Source organism: Bombina bombina, chromosome 6 (assembly GCF_027579735.1).
Source record: "Bombina bombina isolate aBomBom1 chromosome 6, aBomBom1.pri, whole genome shotgun sequence".
Lineage (NCBI taxonomy): Eukaryota > Metazoa > Chordata > Amphibia > Anura > Bombinatoridae > Bombina > Bombina bombina.
In genome coordinates, this window is record NC_069504.1 from 888,268,634 (window position 1) to 888,289,659 (window position 21,026).

The following is a 21,026-nucleotide window of genomic DNA, read 5'->3' on the forward strand; positions in this document are numbered from 1 at the left end:
TGGTGTAGATAAAAAATAAATTAATTAAAAGCTTGCTATAAAACTCACTGCAACATTGCAGAATTCATAAAGATTTGTTCCTGACTCAAACATTTAGCAACCAATCAGCAGGCGCTACCCAGGTGCCGAACAAAAAATGGGCCGGCTCCTAAGCTTTCATTCCTGCTTTTTCAAATAAAGATAGCAAAAGAAAAATGAGTAAATTAGAAAGTTACTTAAAGGGACACTGAAGCCAAATTTTTTTCTTCCGTGATTCAGATAGAGCATGTAATTTTAAGCAACTTTCTAATTTACTCCTATTATAATTTTTCTTTGTACTCTTGCGATCTTTATTTGAAAAAGAAAGTTCAGTACCGTGGACAGCACTTGTTTATTGGTGGATGAATTTATCCACCAATCAGCAAGAACAACCCAGGTTGTTCACCAAAAATGGGCCGGCATCTAAACTTACTTTGTTGCTTTTCAAATAAAGATACCAAGAGAATGAACATTTGCTAAAAGGAGTGAATTAGAAAGTTGCTTAAAATTGCATGCTCTATCTGAATCACAAAAGAAAAAATGTGGGTTCAGTGTCCCTTTAAAATTGCATGCTCTATCTGAATCATGAAAGAAAAAAATTGTTTTGTGTCCCTTTAAGCTCCATTCTTGTAACCACTGACTTATCAACACATAAAAGTGAAAGATATTGGCATCACAAAAATGTCTTCAATACCTTACAAAAAAAAATGAATCAAAACAAAAAAAACAAACAATAATAATCTGACTTTAAGGGACATAACATTTAAATTGTGCATATTAAAGATGTTGTTTATTCTCCCATGTAAACCATATAAAGATTTTTCATTCTCACTGAACATTCAGGTCTCTTGTATAGGGAGTGGTTTTGTGTAATAGTTGTCCTGCATTTTACAATAGTTCTCCCATTTTTCACATGACCTGATATCCTGACCAGGTTTTCTATCCAGTTTTGTTTTTATATTATTTTATAAAACTAGGCCTCTTCAGGGCATTCTTCTATTAAAGAGATTAGTAGTCTTATAGTATTAGAACTCAATTACGCCCAACACAATGTGATTGTGCTGCATAGTGAAGTGTAAGGGAAGGTTACAAAGATACTTGTAGTGATATAAAAGGAATACGCTTTTTAAGAGTGGCTTCTTCTGTGTGTTCAGGTCTCCAAACTTGGACAAGTCCATCTGACACCTGACTATACTAGCTGATGCTTTTTTTACCATGAGTAATTATGGACTGGAGAGAAAATCCATTTTTTATGCCCGCTGTTAAAGGGATAGTAAACACCAAAAATGTTATTGTTTATAAAGATAGCTAATCCCTTTATTTAGCGTTCCCCAGTTTTGCATAACCAACACTGTTGTAGAAATATACATTATACCTCTGTAATTACCTTGTATCTAAGCTTCTGCAGACATTTCAGGCAATTACTTCACGTGCGTAAGCACAGTGTTAGCTATATGAAACACATGAACTAACGCCCTCTAGCTGTAAAAAAACTGTCAAATGCATTCAGATGAGAGGTGGCCTTCAATCGCTTAGAAATTAGCACATGAGCCTACCTAGGTTTAGCTTTCAACTAAGAATAACAAGAGAACAAAGCAAATTTGATGATAAAAGTAAATTAGAAAGTTGTTAAAAAATAACATGCCCTTAAGAATTAGGTTTAGTTTTAAATATGATAAAAGTTACGAAAAAAGAACCTGTCTGAGAGATGTGATCACACTGACCAGTAAGATGTCAGTTGATATGGAATCAAAGAGCGGGTGAGGGGGGAAACTCCTTTGCTCGCAACCAACTGTCACTGATATGGTTTATGCGGTGTACATTGTAAAGATTGCTGTATAACTTGTGATCGTTGTTTTAAACTATACCATATGTGATATCAACCACAGAAATTGTAATAGTAGGAATGTGTGTATTGCTTTCTTGGACAACAATAAAAAAGATATTTAAAAAAAAATAACATGCCCTATCTGAATCCTGAAAGTTTCATTTTGACTTTACTAACCCTTTAACGTCCATTACCTTGCTGTGTGTTGTGAATGTACTGTATATTAAATGGACATCTTCAAGAGGGGGAGTGCAGATTTGCAAGTACACTATCACCCTTAAAGGGATAGTAAACACCAAAAATATTATTGTTTAAAAAGAAAGATAATCCCTTTATTTACCATTCACCAGTTTTGCATTACCAACACTGTTATAGAAATATACTTTTTACCTCTGTAATTACCTTGTATCTAAGCTTCTGACTGCCTCCTTATCTCAGATAATTTGATAGACTTGCATTTCAGGCAATTAGTTCTTAAATAACATCACGTGTATGAGCACAGTGTTATCTATATGAATCACATGAACTAACGCCCTCTATCTGTAAAAACTGTCAAATGCATTTAGATGAGAGGCGGCCTTTAAAGGGACATTAAACCCAGAGGTTTTCTTCCATGACGCAGATAGAGAATACAATTTTAAACAACATTCCAATTTACTTCTATTATTTAATTTTCTTGATTCTTTAGATATCCTTTGTTGAATAAATTGCAATGCACAGGGGTAAGCCAATCACACGTGGCATCTATGTACATCCACCAATCAGCAGCTATTAAGCCTATCTAGATATGCTTTTCAACAAATGATATCAACAAAAATTAAGCAAATAAGAAAATTGAAGTAAATTGGAAAGTTGCTTTAAATTGTATTCTCTATCTGTGTCATGGAAGAAAACCTCTGTGAAAGAAAAATTGTGGGTTTTATGTCCCTTTAAGGGCTTTGAAATTAGCATGTGAGCCTACCTAGGTTTAGCTTTCAACTAAGAATAACAAGAGAACAAAGCAAATTTGATGATAAAAGTACATTAGAAAGTTGTTTAAAATTGCATGCCCTATCTGAATCATGAAAGTTTAGTTTAGACTTTACTATCCCTGGCCTGTAGCATGAATGTATTCACTGCTGCAACCTAGTGGGCTGTAATATACTATACTTGGCAAACCAGAAATATTTGTGGGTGGTGCAAAATGTGTGCTTTGCACCATAATAATTAAAGGGATATAAAAAAACACCTCATTTTCTTTCATGATTCACATAGATCATGTCATTTTAAACAATTTTCCAATTTTACTTTTATTATCTCATTTGCTCTATTCTCTTGGTTTATTTTGATGAAAAGCATATTTAGGTAGGCTCATGAGCTGGGAGCTAGCTGCTGATTTGTGGCTGCACATATATGCTCACTCTCATTGGATCACCAATGTGTTCAGCTAGCTCCCAGTAGTGCATTGCTGCTCCTTCAATAAAGGATATCATGAGAATGAAGCAAAATTGATAACAGAAGTACATTGGAAATTTCTTTTTTAATTGTATGCTGTGCCTGAATCATGAAAGAAAAAAAATTGTGTTTCATGTTCTTTTAATAATAAACAAATGTGGCTCCATTTATCAAGCTGCAGATACAGCTATGGGTGCGCCTTCGGTGCAGGCTCGCATGAGTGAGCCTGCAGCCGATTAGTTAAGAAGCAGCAGTCATTAGACTGCTGTTTCCTAACCTATACGTCAGCTCTGAGCTGGCAGAAATCATCCTGCACTAGTCCCACCAGGCTGATTGACAGACCCTGCTTGTGTGCAGGGGCCAGCATTGCTCAAGCAGTTGCTTGTGCAATGATAAAAGCCGCAATACTGGGCGGATAGGTTCCACGAACCAAACCTGTGATATGATGCAATAGGAGAAGTTAATTAGGTAAGGAGAACTTATAGGTAGAATGATATGGTACCAAGTGCAGAGGGAGCCTCCCAGCCAGGACATGGAGCAAGCCTTGTGCAAGGCATAGTGGATCTATTCAAGGCTGCTCCGTTACTGGAAGGTGAAAAGTATTTTTGGGGGGATGCTGAGCCAGAGAGGGGGAGGAGGGAACTGGATCGATGGGGGGGCCGGGCTGGCTGGGAGGCTGGTCTTTGCCACTAGCATGAGGTCTCAATCATCCCGATCGTATCTGATCGGGATGATTGCTGTCCGCTGCCTCATAGGTGGCGGATAAGTTAAGGAGCAGCGGTTTTAGGACGAGCCTCACAGCTCGCGCGGAAACGGCTGCATTCGCAGTATGTTAAATCGGCCCCTGTGTATGAATCCATATAATGTAACAGATAACATTATAGGTTACAGGAAACTATAGGACAAGTTATAATGAATGCTAACAGATTAATAACAACAGTTATATGACAAGACATTAAGCAACAGAATATATTATGTGAGAGAGATTTTATATTAATCAATATATGAGTAATATGTAGCAATAGGAGGAATTGTATGTTACATAAGGGTGATGTAATGGAAGATATTATGTGAAGAGATGTGATATATTGTGCTATATGAAGAGTATAAAGAGGAGTTAATATGGTTCACTAGGTAGATTTTAGAGAGGAATTATATGGAGTAATAGAAGGAGTTACAGGAATGGTTATATGAGGCAATTGTAAAAGTTATAGTGAGGGTTAGTTACATGCTACTGTAAAAGGATTTATAGCTGGTATGCAGATATATGAGGAGTTATATTTAAGCTTATTCAAAGCAACAAAATGAGTTATAGGGAGATATTATATAGAGAACAATGATTTATTATAGTAAGATGTTACATGAATCCGTATGAGGTGTTATAGACAGTTTATGATGAGCCATAGCAGGATATACAGGGAGAGGTTGCGGGTAGTGATTAGAATGATAGAGCAGTAGGAAGAAATTGCAGGAGTTACATTATCATACCTCGTTGCTAAAAAAATATACATTAAATGTCCTTTACCTCTGTTGCCTCTAGGAATAATATATAAGGAGAATCATTTAGGAGGGGAGGAGAAATGAGGAGGTAGGAACAGTGAAAAAGGAGGAGGGAGAGTCAGACACAGACAGACAGACAGATACATGGTGAGCGAGTGGGAGCAGGCTGTGCTTAACATTCAGACTGCATCTCTGCATGTAAGGGAGGGGAGAGAGAGAGAGAGAGAGAGACCACCTACCACACACAGACAGACAGACTGCAGGCGAGATTTATTCTTCATGACGAGAAGAGACAGACGCAATATATAGGAGACAGCTCACAGCTAGTATACAGGAGAGAGATGCAGATAGAGAAATGAAGGGAGGGAGAGAGATGGACTGGGATGGAGGAAATCAAACGGATGAAAGAAAAATTAAGGGAAAAAGGAATCGAGAAAAATACTCAATGAGATGAATGAAAGGGGAGAGGAAAAGACAGAGGGAATTATAGAGATGAATGGAAATAGGGATTCAAGAGAACTGTGCAAGAGAGAGAGGAGAGAATGGAAACAGGAGAGACAAAATGTGAGGGTGGGGATGAGAGAAATAGCTGGAAGAGTCTGTTAGGAGAGATATGGGGGCTGAAGGTGCGAAGAAATGGAGACAGAAGACAGAGGAGAGAAATGTAAAGGAGGAGTGAGCGAGAAGGAGGGAGAGAGGGAGTGAACTGTTATAGTGCCCCCCCCACGCACACCCAGAGCTTCTAAACTGCTCCCCCCATACATATTTTGTTACACTGCTCTCCCCACACCCAGAATCCTTACCTCTCCCTTCCAAATTCCTACACACCCACCCACCATGCACCTAACGCACCTAAAATAGTTCACTTCACTTTCTCTGTGTAGTTCCTTCACCCAGCACTTCCAGCAAACATACCCCTTATACTGCTCAAACACTCAGCATTCATAGAAAATCACCTACACACAGGTCCATCATAACTACTCCCCTCCCCACCACAGTTCTTTTATGTTGCCCCAGTACTCATATACGGTATCATTACCCCACACTGAGTTCTCATTCATAACAACCCAGAGGACAGGGAGGGAATAAGAATGGATAATATGACACATAGCCCAAAGACACTAGAAACACTTCTACACCCACATTACATGTTCTTTCACTGTCCCTAACATTTAGCATTTCTATACAGTTTACAAAGTGAACTGCAGGTCCTCCTATACATCACAATTGTGCAATATGTTTCTATCTGAAACACACAGCACCTCTGAGTCAACACATCTTAGATATCATAACCTTAAAAGGACATTAAACTCAAAATGGTATTCCCAATAAGCTAATTAACAAATTTAACTAATAGCAACAAACAGCATTGCAATTTACATTCATTATTTATTTTGCTAGCTCTCTGCTGTAAAATACCAGCCTTTTTGCGTAACAATTGGGCTTGCACCATGCTCACTAAAGATGTCAAATATCAAATTGTATAACCTAAGTATGCTGCACAATGCTGCAGATTGTATGAGCTAGCTACATACTATCCAGGGATTGCTTAGAGCAGTGCAAAAACTAATTTCCATTTAGCTATCAGGGGAGATAAGATAAACATACTTACCAGGGTTTTCAAATAGTAAATGTGCAGAGTTTTACAAATCATTTATAAAGTTAAAGTATCACAAAATGTATTTTCTATGCAAATCTTTTGCAATTCAGTCCTTTATTGCTCATATATATTATGCCTACTTCAAGGCCCCTTTAAGACTAGTTGTACTTATCCCCACACAAAGTGCACTTTGCAACTGTTCCCTTACACTGCTCCCTGGCCTTTACACACACTGTGGTACCACAGTACTCAGCCAGTGCCCCTACACTGCTTGCTCCCCTTTCATAGAAATTGTGAAGTGCATTTGTTTTCCATATTTAGCATTGCATAAGATGGGGGCTCCAGGGGCCCTTGGCTAACAGATTCCTTTGACTATAGCAAAGACTCTTATTTTTCCCCCCAACTTAATTTTCTCCCAACTCACATAGGGCTAGATTACAAGCGGCGCACTGTTGCGATATTGCAATATCGCAACCGCACTGACTTGCATGCGTATTACAAGTGGAAAGTAAACGCATTCGCTCAAGCACAATCAAATGTAACATGTGTTGGGTTAGAGTCACTGAAGACATTGCATAAAGGCTAATAAGACAGTGGGGCAAATTTATCAAGCTCTGAAGTTATAAAGCAGCGGTCTAAAGGCCACGGACAGAAATCAAGGCTCTGAGGCTGCAGACAGAAATCAATTGATTGACACCCCTGCTAGCGGCCGAATCTGCAGGGGGCGGCATTACACCAGCAGTTCACAAGAACTCCTGGTGCAATGATAAATGACGACAGCGTATGCTGTCGGCATTTATCGATGTGCAGCAGATATTATACACTACTTCGTAATATGTCCGCTCGCACATTGATAAATATGCCTCAAAGTGTGTGTTTAAATATGTGTATGGTTGTATGTAAGTGTATATGTATGGTATAGATATATATTTTACAAAAAATAATCAGAAATATATATATTTTTTTTTTTAAAAAAGGAAGTTTTCTTCAGTGTGAAGAACATTGGAATGTAAACAATGCATAACTACCTTCAGGTTACGTTCACTTGGTCTAACATGGTTAGCGCACGAGCTATAAGTGTTAGGTTTTTTCATCAGTGCACTCCATGAAAGGGATAGCCTAGTCAAAAATAAACTTTCATGATTCAGTTACAGCATGCAATTTTAAGCAACTTTTTAATTTACTCCTACCATAAATTTGTCTTCATCCCCTTGGTATCTATATTTGAAAAAGCAAGAATGTAAGCTAAGGAGCAGGCCCATTTTTGGATCAGCACCTGGGTAGCACTTGCTGATTGGTGGCTACATTTTGACTAGACTTTAAAGTCTATGGAGAAAAAGAAGTTAACGTGATTGCAATATCCGAAGTCCTGAAGATAATGACGTTGGGTTCAGCTCACACAAACCATTTACTTTCAACTTGCAATATGTTCACTAACCCGTGGATGTTAATAGCTTACTTCTGGCGGTATTTGTGTGCGGGCCAAATTGCTAAATAGAGCACCACTTGTATTCTGGCTCATAGTCTCCCTATATCTGTTACTAAGCAACATAGGTAACAACCTGATAGATAGATTAGTACACAGATAAATTAGTACACCACGTATGCAAATTTAATGTAAGTGGAATTCCTTTTATTGGTCAACATTTTATGGTTTTTATTTCCATAGGCCAGATCAATGTGACTATCAAAAAAAACTCTCATTTTGTAACCCCTTTTGATACAGCTGATTAAACTAATGTGTCAACTGTCTGTCAAAATCCATGCAGTTCTTTTCTCTTGTTCCTTAAAGGGACAATAAATAAATTGTAATAATAATATTTTTCTACAGTCTTGCAATAAATTAAAGGGCCATGATAACCAAATGTTGAAACACTTGAAAGTGATGCAGCATAGCTGAAAAAGCTGACTAGAGAATATATCACTTGAACATCTCTATGTAAAATATGTAAAAAAGAAAGATATTTTACCTCAAAATGTCCCAAGTATTCACACCCCATTGCAAATGACTTTAAGCAGCAAATCAGTATGTCTGTCCCAGGACAGGCAAGGGAGTGAGCCTCATGCACACTCATGTTATTTCTCTATTCGGTTTAAGGAAATGTACTATGAAATCTCATCAGAGTTAAGGCTGTGACACACTGCAAGTGGAGCGGTGCGCAGCGTGTAGATGCAGCTGTACGCGCTCTGTGTGTCCTGCCTTTTCATCTCTGAGCACTCTGCTGCGTCAGGTCGCATAGCTGAGCGCTCAGTGATTAAATAATTGAACTTCAGGAGCGATGCGATGCAGTGCGAAGCAGCTGCTTCGCCTTGCGCTGCATTGCTTGCAGTGTGTCACAGCCTTTAAGTGATATCTCATGAGATCACAGTAAAAGAGTTCATGACCTCAGCACTGCTGATGCTGATTGGCTGCTGTTCATTTCTTCATTTTTGTAAAAAAAAATGTACCTGCAGCTGGACAGCAGCTGAAGTATAACTTTTTTTACACAAGACTAACTCTGCTGAACTGAAGAGATTGTGAGGTAAAATATCTTCCTTTTTTACATAGAGATACTCAGGTCATATTTTCCTGTCAGCTTTTTACAGTTATACTGCATCACTTTCAAGTGATTTAGCATATGAGTATTATGTCTCTTTAACATGAGTGAGTATGAATTTGTTTTGAATTAATTAAAAGCTTGTTTGCTGCAATTGTTTTACAATAGCCAAACTCAACCCACCACTTGTCTTATTTGGAGAAGACAATTGGGACTTATTTGTTACTGGAGTAGCCACAGACATTATGCTAGTAAATATGAATTGTTTTGTATTTCCTTATCTGATAATCTTTGTTAAAGCCAATTGAGGACATTTCAAATATCTAATTTGCTTTGTTCTCTTAGTATCCTTTGTTGAAATGCATACCTTGGTAGGCTCGGTAGCAGCAATGCACTACTGGGCGCTGCTGATTGGTGGCTGCACATATATGCTTCTTCTCATTGGCTTTTTGACTCAGCACTGCTTCTTCAACAAAGGATATCAAGAGAATGAAGCAAATTTGATAATAAAAGTAAATTGGATAGCTGTCTAAAACTGAATCCTAAAAGTAAAAATCCCTAAGTATTGTTATATTAATTCAATGTTCCACACAGGTAAGTATTATTGTTTGTGTAAATGGCAAATAACAATTACAATAATGCAAGGGTTTAACAATTCATTAAAAAAATACAAATCCAGAGAAATTAATGGATTTTCTGTAACCTAATGGAAATAAAAAACTTTTAATAAGTTTACAAAAAGTTATATGAAATACATTGAGATTATTAACATTTTTAATTATAATTTAATTTATGTAATTTGCTAATTTTCTCTGTATTTTAAATCTGAAATTTGCAGTTTTCCCCATTTCTGAGGATTGGACATTAACTATGCAGACTTTACAAGCCAAACCCTGCTATGGATCTGTAACTATTCTGTCACAGCAAAAATGAGTAGTGTAAAACAATGTACATTTTGTTACCGAAACAAGTGGTTTCCACTTTTATAACAAATGTGGATTGGCTTCTCAAAATAAGACAAAGGGTTATGCGGTATGTTAATTTATTTCAAGACCGAAGAAAAGTATTGCAAATAAAAATGTCTATATTACAAGTGGAGCGCAACCAGATAATCTCAATGCAGCAGATATTTTTTTTAGAGCTTGAGCCCAACTTGCCAAGCCATAATAGAGCCAGAAAATGTAGCACTCTTAGAGACTATGGGGCCGATTTATTAAGGCCTGTATTGCCCCTAATGAAGCTGTTTCCGTGTGAGCCTTCAGGCTTGCTGGAAACAGGAGTTAAGAAGCAGCGTTTTTAAGACTGCTGCTTCTTAACTCGTCCGCCGTCTCTGAGGCGGCAGACAGCAATCTGCCCGATCGTATACGTTTGAGTTGATTGACACCCCCTACTAGCGGCCGATTGGCAGCGAATCTGCAGGGGGCGGCATTACACAAGCAGTTCACCAGAACTTTTTGTGCAATGTTAAATGCCGACAGCGTATGCTTTTGGCATTTAGCGATTCAGGGCAGACATAATTCACTGTAGCGAATCATGTCTGCCTCGGGTATGATAAATCTACCCTCTGAAATAAAGTGTTAAGGCTTGAATATATGCAAAACAAAACACATGTCAAATATCTTAAAGTATTTCACCCATATTTATACATATAAAATGGAAGTTTTTTCAAAAAGATTATTTTTAAAAAAGTGATATAGTCTGCTACAAGGTATTTGCCTGGTTAGGGCTCAAAGATGTATATGTTTGTGTGTAGATATGTATGTGTGTGTGTGAATATGTGTATCTATGAAGTGTGTTACAAATACCAATTACCATGCCTCCTAACTTTCCTGATTTTGTGCAGGACAGTCCCAAATTCTGTCCTGCTGAGACAGCCTTTAGTCCCAAGTTACCCACTGTTCCTTCTAAGGTGTTTCCAGGGTTGTTTTTAAGGGCCAGGTGAATCTGGCATTTGCCACTGCCTGACATAACTGTATAGAGCTGAACACTGTTACTTCTTGTCCGCAGCTTTTTTTTCTGCATCTGTTACTCTGCTGAACAATCACCGCCTGCCAAAGCTGCTAGCAGATTTAACCATTTTGCCATTTTCTCAGCAGAGTGGCTGATGTAAAGGAGGAGCTAACTAATGTGAGATGAAATTTAGCCATGGCGTAGAGTGAAATATACTGAAGATCTCCCCAACCGTAAGTAAATTGCAGCCGGGGGCTGGGCTTATAATGCCGAATTCAGCGGCAAGTTTGAAAGGTCTGCTTTGCTTTTAGCTCCCGTGCTTATGACCCCCCCCCCCCCACTTGCTGTGTGATTTTGCTCTGAGCCTCTGCATCATATTTTTAAGAGGAGTTTGTATCATTATTATTATTATCAGGTTGAAACGCCTAGGCTGTCTATTGGACTATCCAGTGAGTGTTTTAACCTCAAGTTTTGATATTTGTTTATCAGTGTTGCACTAGCTTTTGTTTGCAATTTTATTCCACAGGTCAGTTTTGCAGGTACCGAGGTGAGAAACTTATTTCCTGGACCCCCACTAAATTTAATCGTCTCTGGATTTAGAGGATAGGATTTTGACCCCTCTAAGGAAGACTTTATGGAACTTTATTTGAACTCTGGATTGAGCTATTAGTGCCGGAACCTGAATAGGCTGTATCTATATTTGTGTTTTTTTTATTTATATTTATGTATAATTAAATATTTTTAAGTGACATGGTATCATGTTTAACCTTTTTTTAAGGGCTACTCAATATATATTCTTATGTTTTGCAAAAAAAAAAGTTTTACAAAACACATCAAAGATACATAACAAAGTACAGTTACACTTTTAAAACAAATTGCACACAAAAAGTTATCAGTGCTCAAAGAAATGAGGTCTGAAGTGTTAGAAAAAGTAAATTTATGCTTACCTGATAAATTAATTTCTTCTACGATACGACAAGTCCACGGATTTAATCCTTACTTGAGGGATATTAACCTCTTGCTAACAGGAAGTGGCAAAGAGAACCACAGCAGAGCTGTATATATAGCTCCTCCCATCCCTCCACCCCCAGTCATTCGACCGAAGGTTTAGGAAGAGAAAGGTAAAGCTAAAAGGTGCAGAGGTGACTGAAGTTACAAAAAAAAAATATATAATTTAAATCTGTCTAAAAAATGACAGGGAGGGCCGTGGACTCGTCGTATCATAGAAGAAATTAATTTATCAGGTAAGCATAAAATTACTTCTCTTCTACAAGATACGACGAGTCCACGGATTTCATCCTTACTTGTGGGATACAATACCAAAGCTACAGGACACGGATGAAACGGGAGGGACAAGACAGAGACCTAAACGGAAGGCACCACTGCTTGAAGAACTTTTCTCCTAAAAAAAGCCTCAGAAGAAGCAAAAGTATCAAATTTGGAAAAAGTATGAAGAGACGACCAAGTCGCAGCCTTGCAAATCTGTTCAACAGAAGCATTGTTTTTAAAAGCCCATGTGGAAGCCACAGCCTTAATGGAATGAGCCATAATTCTTTCAGGAAGCTGCTGTCCAGCAGTCTCATATGCCAGACGGATTATACTCTTCAGCCAAAAAGAAAGAGAGGTAGCCGTAGCTTTCTGACCAAATAAACAATGAATAATGAAGATGATTGACGGAAATCCTTAGTCGCCTGCAAGTAAAACTTCAAGTCACGGACCACGTCCAGGTTATGTAACAGATGCTTCTTCTTAGAAGAAGGATTAGGACACAAGGAAGGAACAACAATCTCCTGATTAATATTCTTATTTGAAACAACCTTAGGAAGGAATCCAGGTTTGGTACGCAAAACCACCTTATCAGAATGAAAGATAAGGCGAATCACATTGTAACGCTTAAAGCTCAGAAACTCTATGAGCAGAAGAAATAGCAACCAAAAACAAACTTTCCAAGATAACAGTTTAATATCTATGGAATGCATGGGTTCAAAAGGAACCCCTTGAAGAACTTTAAGAACTAAATTCAAACTCCAGGGAGGAGTAATTGGTCTAAATACAGGTTTAATTCTGGTTAGAGCCTGACAAAAAGTCTGGAACATCTGCCAGACGTTTGTGTAGCAAAATAGACAAAGCAGAAATCTGTCCCTTTAAGGAACTCGCTGATAATCCTTTCTCCAATCCTTCTTGGAGAAAAGACAAAATCCTAGGAATCCTAACTTTACTCCATGAGTAGCCCTTAGATTTACACCAAAAAAAATATTTACGCCATATCTTATGATAGATCTTTCTAGTGACAGGCTTACGTGCCTGAATCAAAGTATCGTTGACCGAATCGGAGAATCCCCGCTTAGACAAAATCAAGCGTTCAATCTCCAAGCAGTCAGCTGCAGAGAATTTAGATTTGGATGTTGGAAAGGTCCTTGAATGAGAAGGTCCTGTCTCAAAGGAAGTTTCCATGGTGGCAGAGAGCACATGTCCACTAGATCCACATACCAAGTCCTGCGTGGCCACGCAGGCGCAATCCGGATTACTGAAGCCCTCTCCTGTTTGATCCAAGCAATCACGCATGGAAGAAGAAGAAACGGTGGAAACACATAAGCTAGGCTGAATGACCAAGGCACTGCCAAGGCATCTATCAGTTCGGCCTGGGGATCCCTTGACCTGGATCCGTATCTTGGAAGCTTGGGTCTCTGACGAGATGCCATCAGATCCAATTCCGGTCTGCCCCATCGGAGAATCAGTGAGGCAAACACCTCCGAGTGGAGTTCCCACTCCCCCGAATGAAAAGTCTGTCGACTTAGAAAATCCGCTTCCCAGTTCTCTACTCCTGGGATGTAGGTTGCCAACAGATAACAAGAGTGGGCCTCCTGGATCATTGGTAAGATTGTTCGTATAGTCTCCATCTTGAACGATGGGACTCTGAGAAACTTGTTTAGATACTTGAGATCTAAAATGGGTCTGAAAGTTCCCTCTTTTTTGGGAACCAGGAAAAGATTTGAGTAAAACCCCTGTCCCTGTTCCAGTTTTGGAACGGGACGAATTACTCCCATGGTAGAGAGGTCTTTTACACAGTGTAAGAACACCTCTCTTTATATCTGGTCTTGGTCTACAGACAATCGTGAAAGATGAAATCTCCCTCTTGGGAGAAAATCCTTGAATTCCAGTTGATACCCGTGGGTCATGATTTCCAATGCCCAGGGGTCCTGAACATCTCTTGCCCAAGCCTGGGCAAAGAAAGAAAGTCTGCCCCCTACTAGATCCGGTCCCGGATCGGCGGCCACCCCTTCAGTAAAATTCCCTGGATCGGGGGCCACCCCTTCAATAAAATTCCCTTCCTGCTTTGTGAAAGAAGAGGAAGCAGAGGGAACTCCTTTAAAATTTCGAAAGGAACGAAAATTATTTTGTCTACCCCTCATCTTAACAGATTTATCCTGAGGTAGGGCATGACCTTTACCTCCAGTAATGTCAGAAATGATTTCCTTCAACTCAGGCCCGAATAGGGTCTTACCCTTGAAAGGAATAGCTAAGAGCTTAGATTTTGATGACACATCAGCAGACCATGATTTTAACCATAACGCTCTACGCGCTAAAATGGCAAATCCTGCATTTTTCGCCGCCAATTTAGCAATTTGAAAGGCGGCATCTGTAATAAAAGAATTAGCTAGCTTGAGAGCCTTCATTCTATCTAAACTGTCCTCTAAAGGGGTTTCAACCTTTAGAGACTCTTCTAGAGCATCGAACCAAAAAGCTGCTGCAGTAGTAACTGGAACAATGCAAGCTGTTGGTTGTAAAAGGAAACCCTGATGAATAAATAATTTCTTTAGAAGACCCTCTTATCCATAGGGTCTTTGAAAGCACAACTGTCTTCAATAGGTATAGTTGTACGCTTAGCCAGGGTAGAAATAGCTCCCTCCACCTTAGGGACCGACTGCCAAGAGACCTGAATGGTGTCTGATATGGGATACATTTTCTTGAAATTAGGAGGAGGAGAGAACGGTATACCCGGTCTTTCCCATTCCTTTTTTATAATTTACGAAATTCTTTTAGGAACCGGAAAAACATCAGTGTAAGTAGGTACCTCTAAATATTTGTCCATTTTACACAATTTCTCTGGTGGTATTACAATAGGATCACAATCATCCAGAGTCGCTAAAACCTCCCTAAGTAACAGGCGGAGGTGTTCAAGCTTAAATGTAAAAGACATAACGTCCGAATCTGTCTGAGGTAACATACTTCCTGGATCTGAAAGTTCTCCCTCAGACAACAATTCCCTGACCCCCAACTCAGAGCCCTGTGAGGGTACATCGGAAATAGCCAACAAAGCATCAGAGGATTCAGTATGCACATTAATACCTGACCTACTGCGTTTACCCTGTAACACTGGTAATTTAGATTATACCTCTGTAAGGGTAGTTGACATAACTGCAGCCATATCCTGCAGAAAAAAAGAATTAGACGCACTTGAGCTACTTGGCATCGCTTGTGTGGGCGTTAAAGGTTGTGACACTTGGGGAGAATTAGATGGCATATCCTGATTCTCTTCAGACTGAGAATCATCCTTAGGCACACTTTCATTACTTAAAATATGCTTTTTACATTGTAAGGCCCTTTCAGTACAAGAGGTACACAAAGTAAGAGGGGGTACCACAATGGCTTCTAAACACATAGAGCAATTAGTTTCCTCAATGTCAGACATGTTGAACAGACTAGCAATAACCACAATAGTTGTAGATCAAACCTGGCTCTCTACTTCAGACACAGCATCCACTGCTGCACTGTCACATGTGGGTCTCCATTTCAGCCACACTCCTAGGTCTGGCAATAGACAAGGAGGTGGTGTCGGTATTTTACTTTCCTCTCGTTGCACCTTCCAACAAATACAGCCCTTCTCTTCACTCACATTTTCTTCATTTGAAGCACACATGATTCGGCTATTCTCTCCCCTCTCTATACGTGTTGCAGTCATATACCGCCCCCCTGGCTCCCCAACTCAATTTTTAGATCACTTTGCTGCCTGGCTTCCTTATTTCCTTTCCTCAGACACCCCTGCCCTCATTCTTGGCGACTTCAACATCCCCCTCAACAATCCCACTGCCTCATCTGCTAAACAACTTCTGCAACTCACTTCCTCTTTCGGTCTGTCACAATGGACTGATTCTCCCACTCACAAAGACGGTCACTCCTTTGACCTGATCTTTAGCTATCGATGCACTCTCTCAAACTTCTCAAACTCCCCTTTTCCTCTTTCTGACCACCATCTCCTTACCTGCAACATTTCATCCCTTCCTACAACTCTCCCACCTTCTACTCCTCACACCAAACTTCACAGAAGCATTAGGTCTTTAGATCAGCAACAACTTGCTAATTCCCTTCAACCGCTCCTCTCATCCTTCTCCTCCTTTTCCTGCCCTGAACAATCTATCCGCCAATATAATTCCACCCTTATATCCGTCCTTGACAATCTCGCCCCTCTTACCACTGCTAGGAAATCACACACTCAACCCCAGCCCTGGCATACTCCTCTGACACGGTACCTACACAGATGTTCCCGTACTGCTGAACGGCATTGGAGAAAATCAAGGAGTTCAGCTGATTTTCTTCATTACAAATTCATCTTGAACTCCTACTACACTGCCCTTAATCTCCACAAGCAACACTACTTCTCTACTCTTATCTCTAATCTTTCTTCAAACCCAAAACGTCTGTTCTCCACTTTCAATACTCTCCTCCGCCCTCCTCCACTTCCTAATACAACTTCTCTGTCAGCTCAAGACTTTGCCAGTCACTTCATTAACAAAATTGATTCCATCAGACATGAAATCAGTTCTCAACACAATTCCATTCTCTCCCCCCCTCAAATACTCTCACTCAACCACAACCCTCATAACCTGAAACTTAGTTCATTCTCCCCTGTTACTGAGGACGAAGTTTCAGCACTTATACTGCGCTCTCACCTCACTACCTGTCCCCTTGACCCTATCCCCTCACAGCTGCTCCCCTCTCTCTCTGCTACCCTTACCCCTATACTAACACACATTTTCAACCTCTCCCTCAGCACTGGTACATTTCCCTCATCAATGAAACATGCACTGGTCACACCTAACCTCAAAAAACCTTCCCTTGATCCTACCTCCCCATCTAACTACCGCCCAATTTCCCTCCTCCCTCTTGCTTCAAAGCTTCTCGAAAAACTAGTATATGCACGCCTATCCCATTTCCTTACGTTAAACTCCCTTCTTGACCCGCTGCAATCTGGATTTCGTCCCTATCACTCCACAGAGACAGCTATTGTTAAGGTCACCAACGACCTACTTACAGCTAAATCAAAAGGCCACTTCTCTCTGCTTATCCTCCTTGATCTGTCCGCAGCCTTTGACACTGTCGACCACCCTCTTTTGCTACAAACCCTCCAATCCTTCGGCATCTGTGACACAGCCCTTTCGTGGCTCTCTTCCTACCTGTCAAACCGTACCTTCAGTGTAGCCTTCTCTGGGGCCTCCTCTGCCCCGTCACCACTTTCTGTCGGAGTACCGCAAGGCTCTGTCCTCGGTCCCCTTCTCTTCTCAATCTATACGTCATCACTAGGTTCCCTAATTAAGTCCCACAGTTTCCAATATCATTTGTATGCCGATGACACCCAAATCTACTACTTCTCTGCACCAGAACTATCTCCTTCCTTGCTAACCCGTGTCACTAACTGTCTTTCTCACATCTCTTCCTGGATGTCCTCTCACTATCTCAAGCTAAATCTCTCCAAAACTGAGCTCCTCATTTTCCCCCCTTCTTCCAAAATCTCCACCCTCAATATCTCTATAACTGTCGACAACTCTGTCATTACCCCTACCCTGCATGCCCGATGTCTCGGGGTCACATTTGACTCAGATCTTTCCTTCACTCCTCACATTCAGTCCTTGGCTACAGCCTGCCGCTTCCACCTTAAAAACATCTCTAAAATTAGACACTTCCTTACACAAGACACAACTAAGATTTTAATCCACTCTTTCATTCTCTCCCGCCTTGATTATTGCAACTCTGTCCTCTCTGGTCTCCCCACCTGCCGCCTAGCTCCTTTACAATCCATAATGAATGCCTCTGCCAGACTCATCTTCCTTACACGTCGCTCTTCATCTGCTGCGCCTCTCTGCCAATCCCTTCACTGGCTTCCTCTTGCCTCTAGGATCAAACACAAAACTCTCACTCTTACATACAAAGCCCTCAACTGCACTGCTCCCCCCTACATCTCAGACCTTGTCTCCAGATACTCTCCCTCCCGTCCCCTTCGCTCTGCTCATGACCTCCTACTCTCCTCCTCTCTTGTCACCTCATCACACTCCCATTTACAGGACTTCTCCAGACTGGCTCCCATCTTGTGGAACTCTCTGCCTCGCTTCACAAGACTCTCTTCTAGTTTTAAAAGCTTCAAGTGCTCCCTAAAGACTCTACTGTTCAGGGACGCATACAACCTACGCTAACCTTTCCTAATACCAGTTCCTCTCCCCCACTGCAATCCCCTGAACCCTCTTAGCATGTAAGCCTAAAAGTCCAGCTGTTTGTAGATCACCTTCTTAAGAGCTGACTACAACAGTGCAACTCTTGGCAGGGCCCTCTACCCTATAATTGTTTTGTTGTACTCCCCCTTTGTTTATAGCGCTGCGGAATCTGTTGGCGCTCTACAAATAACCGATAATAAATAATAAATAAATAGATCACCTTATTTATTGATTTAAACCACTTTTAGAAAAATGTGTACTGCGCCTTCAAGAAATAAAAAGCGTACAATTTTTTCTCAGATTGTCAAAAACGTTAATAAATGCTACACAATTAAATATTTATATTCAATTGGCCCAAAAATTATTGCACCCTATAAGGAAAATGGTAATTTACCCTCTAAGAGACATTTTTAACCAAAAAAATATATATTTTTACTGAAAAAATTACCCCTGCACCTCGCCACAGCTCTGCTGGGCGCCTACCTCAACGTCATATGTTAAGGCAATATGAATAAACATAGGTCTCTCAGTAACACCCTCAGTGTACAGGTCTACTGCTTACCCCTTCCCTTGCAGGGAAAAAATGTCAGCCAGCTCTGATATACCAAGTCTCCTCAGAATAAAAGACTGAACATACCTCAATGCTGCTTGTAGCATGACACCGCTCTCCACACTGAAGATTTCTCTTGCACTACCTTCAGAAGCTCTGTGGGAACCAACATGGATCTTAGTTACATCTGTTAAGATCATCAACCTCAGGGCAGAAATCATCTTCTCATATCTCCCTGAGGAAAATAGTACACACCGGTACCATTTAAAATAAAAAACTTCTTGATTGAAGAATCTAAAACTAACACCTCACTTTACCTCTTCCTATTACTAACACAGGCAAAGAGAATGACTGGAGGTGGAGGGAAGGGAGGAGCTATATATACAGCTTTGCTGTGGTGCTCTTTGCCACTTCCTGTTAGCAGGAGGTTAATATCCCACAAGGATGAAATCCGTGGACTCGTCGTATTTTGTAGAAGAAAAAAGGACTGCAAAGGGATTTAAAATTAAGATATATACATGACTAAATAAGTATATGTATGTGTGTGTATATGTGTATATATACACTCGACGGTTACTTTATTAGGTACACCTTAGTAGTACCGGGTTGGACTCCCTTTTGCCTTCAAAAATGCCTTCATTCTTCATGGCATAGATTCAAAAAGGTGTTGGAAACATTCCTCAGAGATTTTTGTCCATATTGACATGATAGCATCACGCAGTTGATGCAGGTTTGTCGGCTGCACATTAATGATGTGAATCTCCCGTTCCACCACATGCCAAAGGTGCTCTATTGGATTGAGATCTGATGACTGTGGAGACCATTGGAGTACAGTGAACTCATTGTCATGTTCAAGAAACCAGTTTGAGATGATTTGAGCTTTGTGACATGGTGCATTATCCTGCTGGAAGTAGCCATCAGAAGATGGGTACAATGTAGTCATAAAGCGATGGACATGGTCAGCAACAATACTCAGGTAGGCCATGGTGTTTAAACAATGCTCAGTTGGTACTAAGGGGCCTAAAGTGTGCCAAGAAAATATCCCCCACATAACTGTTGCCTTTCTATCATCTCGAGCCAGTCTGCCCATTCTCCTCTGACATCAACAAGGCATTTTCATCCAAACAACTGCCGCTCACTGGATATTTTCTCTTTTTTGGACCATTCTTTGTAAACCCTAGAGATGGTTGTGCATGTAAATCCCAGTAGATCAGCAGTTTTTTAAATACTCAGTCCAGCCCGTCTGGCACCAACAACCATGGCATCCCCATTCTGTTGCTCGGTTTGAACTTCAGCAAGTCTTCTTCACCACATCTAGATGCCTAAATGCTTTGAGTTGCTGCCATGTGATTTGCTGATTAGCAATTTGTGCTACCAAGCAATTGAACAGGTGTACCTAATAAAGTGGCTAGTGAGTGTGTGTAAGGATGTATATACTGTATGTAATTACAGACAAATATACATTTATTAACACATAAATACATATGTACACACATATAGACATATATATAAGTGCATTGGGGCCCTTTGCAGTTAAGTAGACGAAAACTTGTAAAAAAATATCAATATTTATTTTTAAAAAAGTGTTATACTGTTTATTTACAGTAAATAATTGACATTCCAATGTTCTGCACATAGCAGAATATGTTCTAAGTATTTTTAAATATTTATTCCTATATACTGTATCTGTATACTTCTATTTGTGCAAAATAACATAAATATGTATTTATGAATAAAGAGAACCTATTCTGTTATGTAAAGAACATTGGAATGTCGGGAAAGCGCACTTGAGAATATGCGATCGGGTTTGTTCGCGAGTAGGGTGTTTTTTCCCACTTTTTTGGATTCATTGACTTTTTATGGGGGTATACGTTAATATGATCACAATGTTCTAAGTTTGGCTTTTTGCTCCATTTGTTTTATTTAGGAGATTTAAATTAAGCAAATACTAAAATTAGGCATTTCCTTGCTTTTCTGTAGTGAGAACTTAATTTTTGTTATTAATGTATGTTTATTGTTGATACATTTCTGTCATTTTCTAAAGTTGCAGTTCATTGTTATGCGTTACAGCGAAAGACTTATATTAACGTGAATTGGAAAGCCCACAATATTCAGAATCAAA

General features: G+C 39.9%; 1 protein-coding gene and 1 long non-coding RNA gene across 2 annotated transcripts in view; one reads left to right on the forward strand and one right to left on the reverse strand.

Annotated features, from left to right (window-relative positions):
- The window catches only part of DLG4 (discs large MAGUK scaffold protein 4), a 403,179-nt gene that overhangs the window by 259,499 nt on the left and 122,654 nt on the right, over nucleotides 1–21,026 (reverse strand). The gene's annotated exons all lie outside the window — the stretch shown is intronic.
- Nucleotides 4,893–21,026, forward strand: part of LOC128663872 (uncharacterized) — a 53,916-nt gene continuing 37,782 nt past the window's right edge. Inside the window, exons 1-2 of the long non-coding RNA XR_008402906.1 lie at nucleotides 4,893–4,927; nucleotides 11,014–11,100. This is a non-coding gene — a long non-coding RNA (uncharacterized LOC128663872). The remainder of the gene's footprint in view (nucleotides 4,928–11,013; nucleotides 11,101–21,026) is intronic.